The sequence below is a fragment of the Branchiostoma floridae genome, chromosome 4 (assembly GCF_000003815.2).
Source record: "Branchiostoma floridae strain S238N-H82 chromosome 4, Bfl_VNyyK, whole genome shotgun sequence".
Lineage (NCBI taxonomy): Eukaryota > Metazoa > Chordata > Leptocardii > Amphioxiformes > Branchiostomatidae > Branchiostoma > Branchiostoma floridae.
The window spans coordinates 1,172,099-1,177,548 of record NC_049982.1 but is presented as its reverse complement, the minus strand read 5'-3'; the positions used below and the strand labels follow the sequence as shown (position 1 = coordinate 1,177,548).

Genomic DNA, 5,450 nt, shown 5'->3' with positions numbered 1-5,450 from the left:
CCTAGAGACGCCGGTGAAGGAGGCTAACGAATAAGTGGGATTTATTTTGTAATGTCTTTGTCATATTTTTTGTTTAACCTAATTAAGTTAAAAAAGAAGTGGGATCTATCTCAGGCGTGCATGTGGCAGTATCGTTGTCTTCGATAAACGAATGCTGCTACAGTGATCGTTGTTCGGTGCCGAAAAGTGGCCAATGCTGGCCTTGCACTGCAAACTCCTTAAAAATGTTTTTGGCGACGCCTCAGGGGCGGAGGCATTTTCTACAGTATTACGATCGCTTTGAAGGAATTTAGAAAATTCCACGAATGCATTCCCTTGGGAATTGATTTTTGGCTAAACCGTAGGGGTGTCGTCTATACAGTAGCAATTGAGGATTATTCTAGCTGTTATTTTTCTTTGTTAAGGCATTCTTTGTTTTCAGGATTAATGATTTAAGAACCGGTCTTTTTACATAGCCGGGAATGACTACGCTCCTTGCATATCATAAGCCATACACACAGATTATTACGATGTTTTGCATGCTTTATGAATTTGCAATGAAGACCAATATGTCCCAGCTTTTTGCCGTTATGTCTTCTATAAGCCTGCGCTTTTTACAATATGGAATGAAATGCTGTCAAGTGGTTAATAAATCGTTCGGAGTAATAGAGAGCCTGATTTTTAGTGGTAGGAAAATAAGATGTTTTAAAGAAGACAAGACCAATGTAGCACAACTTTTGCCAGCATCTTTTGAGCTTTGCTTTTACAATGTGGGATGATATGCTTTCACGAGATGAAAGAAATAATGAAGACCAATGTTTCACAGATTTTTGTCGATATCTTTTTATGAAATATGAAATGATGTGCTTTCAGGTGGTTGTCGTTTGGAATTGAAGCTGGTGTGTTACGCCGAATGGCGGTTATACCGGCTATATAGATACAGATTACGTAAAGCCTGATTTTGAAAACTTAATAAGTCACATGTTTCAAACAAGCCATGAAACCAATGGGTTTCAAGTTGTTTAGATTCTGCTTTGAAGACTAGCACAGCTAGAATAAAGGAAGGACGCAGAGACAAGGTTTTCCGTACACTGGGCACGGGAGACTGTTAAGGTGGTTTGACGTTACTATATACTAGTAATGCTGACCTCGCTAACCTCGGTCTTAGCTGAGGATCTTTATTTCTCTTCTGATCTCTACTCTCTGACTATCTGTCATACACATACATTATATCTCGTGGTCACATTTTGGCGTATCAAACAGACAGGTCTTGTCAAACCACAAAACAACGGTTATTTCATCTACGGTCCATTCATATACATGTAAAATCAACTACTACAATGTATACACTAAAATACATATTCGTGATATAAACAGTCAGTCAATCCGTGAATTCTATAACTGGTGTCATGTCGAGAGAAGAAGCGAGAAGAAGCCGAACTTCTGTGTTAGACTAGATTTGTGATACTTTTATATGTATATTTATATTTCCGGTCATGTCAGGTTTTCTATACATGGACAAGTATGATCACAACTATCGGCTGTACGTCTTGGCTCTGCTACTGGCCTCTACTTCCCTCATGTTGCCTTCCTTCTGTCGATGGCGCTGTTCTGGATGTTGTGTGGCTCCCTTCTGTTAAGAATGTTCAAGCCGCTCAAACGTATATTCTGGCTCCTCTCAGCGATGGCCACTAGTCGTGAAGGGACTCGACTTACTTCCCTTGTGCCGGTAAGAGTCTCTATGTTGGGTGTGGCGGGAATGTGTCGTTCTGATGGACGTAATATATGTCTGTCAGGATCACCTCGTCGTCGTCGCTCTTGTCCGGTAGGTTGGCCTGTGCGTTAGATCACGAGAGAACACAGTTTTACCCGTTTTATATACTATAATAATAGTGATGCTAGCAATAATGGATTATTGTAAAGTCACCCTCATAAATTTGCTACTATCGCTGCACGTCTGTTGGTGTTCTACATGGACTAAGTCACCACATGGATGGTCGTCACAGTTAGCTAATGTTCATCTCAGGAGCTGCTGTACGTAGGGAGAACGCCCGCAAAGAAGTACAAGAACAATTCTCTTCTCTTTCTTGTCAATTCGTAACAACCAGAAAACACTGTAGAAATTGGAACTTCGGCATTCATGAGCCAGGTAAGCCTATCTATGCCTTGTTAGCTGAAATGCAGTGTACAGATTTTGACTTAGTTGCCTAAAGTTGTGCTAAGTTGAACTCTGGTTACTCGACGCATTGGAACATCGTGCTTACTTACCTTGACGACATACCGAAAGACGTTTACCCGCAGCTGCTTCGAACATTGACCTACTGGAACCGCCATCGTCTGACGTAATCGTCAAGTACGTATCCCTACGGCGTTGTAACTGTGGATAGGGACGAAGAGGGAACAGCTGACCGTTACTGGAATATTCAACTGGAGAGTATATTTGGAAAGGCCAGAAAATCCGCACAGTACAATGTAGGCAACTACAAAAATAGAAAGAATAAAATTGAAATCCTTATGAATGTGGGCTAGCATATAGCATGGATGTCAGACTTATGAGACTCTGCCTGCATTCAAGAGACATTATTCATAGCTGTGCTGCCTGTACATAGCTTGTAGATATGATATTTAATTATTAGTAGTATCACATTGTATAATAATTGTATTCATTCAATCTCAACTCCCTATTAAAAACATAATTGCTCCAGACGACCCAATTAGACAGACAATTACATCAAAACGAAGACATAAGAGTGGGGTAGACATAATTCAAAATACTCCATAAGATGGGGCAACCTAACTATGGTAGCTCATGGGACTCATGGGACATAGGAGATATGTAGACATAATTCAAAAGACTTAATAAGATTGAGTAAATAAGTATTTTCAGCACTTCTAAAGAAATCATAACACCACAACTTCTGTCAATCCTACTACCGCAAAAACTTGAATGTTAAAACAATGTTTATGTCTGAGTTAATCCTACATTTTCACGTTATCCTACACAAGAAGCGAGAAGAAGCCGAACTTCTGTGTTAGACCAGATTTGTGATACTTTTATATGAATATTTATATTTCCGCAGCCACTTCTGAAACTGACTGTCATGACTCAAGTACATGTAGACATTTCCGAGTTAATAAAAGTCATTGTCATCACATAGACTCTTACTCCATTTGGAAGACTGTGAGGGAGGACCGATTCTCACGACCGGACCGAATCCCATAGAAGGGCCGTGAAAATCGGTCCGGCCTGAAGAAAAGCGCAAAAACTTTCCCAAACCACCTCTGAAACTGACTGTCATGACTCAAATAGACATTTTCGAGTTAATAAAAGTCATTGTCATCACATAGTTTACTCCATTTGGAAGACTGTGAGGGAGGACCGATTCTCACGACCGGACCGAATCCCATAGAAGGGCCGTGAAAATCGGTCCGGCAGTTGAGTTCAACTTCGCCAATCTGACCAGCTCCACGCCAAACGCCCGATGGCCCGGACCTTCTCGGCGTAGCGGTTAGCGCTTGTTTTGTAATCTGGCTGCCCGGATTCGAATCCCGGACTGGGAGCCAGGAGTTTTGTTTCTACTCGACTCTCACAGTTGTCCAGAAGGAGAAGGCACGGACCAAATATGACGAGAATGGTTAGAGATTTGCACCATTGAATTGCTCTCTTCAACCAGCTGTGTATTTCCTTCATGAAATCTAACTGAAACAAAAGCTAGAACAAACAAGCGGGACCTCGAGCGAACTGTCACCTGACAAGTTTGGAAAGCTCCTGAGGCGTTTTTTCATCAAAACATTGCTGTATAGCAGAGGGTACCTCACAGAACAGACGTGTTAGACGTTCTCGTATACAAGAACGAGATCCCGTCTGTATTTCCCAGTTGCCGTTATATCAGAAGAAAACTAAATCACATCCAGTATTCAGAATATGTATAGACTGGCTGGCATCTCTCTATTGTATTAATTCGCTAAAACAATTCGTCACCATGGTCTTGGGCGGCTATAGTGAGACCTTCTTTTGGTATGCAATCACTCGACACATCACATATCGGTATCAAAGGGAAATGCCGGTGTTATAACGTTGAGAGATCTTTTGTCGGCCTAACATCAGAAGGTCATTTGTTTTGCATATAGATTAATCGCCTTCGAGAGAACTGTTATACGACATAGTGTGAATGAACATCTCCCGCGAGGCATTTCTACCACCCTCTTGTTAGCCACATTTATAAGAAGGAGGCTTTATCATTGATTTATAAATAGGTAACGGCGGAATTTTGATATCGCAACGTTGACCAAACACCCAACGAAAGCCGTAATGATTTCAGACAATTCACTATGCGGATTTCTCGCTCACTGCATAGGTCACAAAACAATCCAAAGAAGACAAGTGGCAGGAAGAAAAATACACAACCGTTTACGCAGTGAACAGATATATAAACATGAACTTGAGCATAAACTATGGTAGTACAAAAAAGTTAACGCTAACGTTACGTAACCCAAACCTGTTTTCAAAATGGTGGATCGCTGCCCGATTCAGACCTCCGGGTCACAATCACATGTCGACAAATTTAAGACTACAATAAAGTACAGTACAGGACGATACCGGTATCCACAACACGGTCCACCAATAATTTATATGGGAGCCTACCCACCTTTCCTTCTGACGAGTAGTCTTGAGATCCCTTTCCCGCCTTATACCACCGCCCGTACCCGCCGCATCTTGCCCCGCTCCCCGAGTGTCAATACAGTAGTAAGATTTCTCCGGGCTGGCGTTCTCTTCAGGGTCAGGGATCGGCGGGCATCTTTATGTGTTATTTCTGCCTCCCTGCCCCGCGCGCCACCCATCACAGGCCCAGTAGCCTTGCCACGTCCTCAGTTCTCTCGATCACTCTGTTCCCGTCTCTATCTTGGTTGAACTCCAGCCCAGCAGTACTACCAGAATGTCACGTGCGCGTTCAAATACGGGTGACAGCCATATACTTGTTAAACTGATCAACGTCATTCTGTTTCCCAGCCCTCTGTACTCTACGCAGTACATTACTCTGTAAACATCCACGTCGATCCTCTCTCGCGTCGTGTCCTGTCTTGCCTGCCACGTCACACGGCCAGACCAACCCGACCCCTGTCCATATGGTTATAATTACAGCGGCGACCTGGTCCTCACGATGTTATCTCGTGACACACGTTAGAACACGGCCATCTTTCCTCAGCCAATCAGGAGCGAGTATTTCTTGTGACTATATCCACATAGTATGGTGTCCCTAGGGGTAGGGGTGTACTAAGTAACGAATAAATTGACTAAGTTGGAGACGCCCACCATTCAACTGAATGGTCTCCCTTGGGGTAGGGGTGTACCAACCAACGAATAAATTGACTAAGTTGGAGATGCCCACCTTTCTCATGCAAATAAAAGCAATTAAAGAATTAACAAAAAGGGAAACAGCAAATCAACCTATGTTACTGAACATCTTTAT

The 5,450-nt window shown here is 42.6% G+C and overlaps 1 long non-coding RNA gene across 1 annotated transcript; it reads right to left on the bottom strand.

The window, feature by feature from the left end:
• Nucleotides 1-1,477: 1,477 nt before the first annotated feature.
• LOC118414695 lies at nucleotides 1,478-5,218 on the bottom strand. The gene is made up of 3 exons (XR_004831009.1): nucleotides 4,629-5,218; nucleotides 2,248-2,356; nucleotides 1,478-1,814 (listed from the first exon to the last, which is right to left on the bottom strand). It is a non-coding gene; the product is annotated as an uncharacterized LOC118414695 (long non-coding RNA).
• Nucleotides 5,219-5,450: the final 232 nt, after the last annotated feature.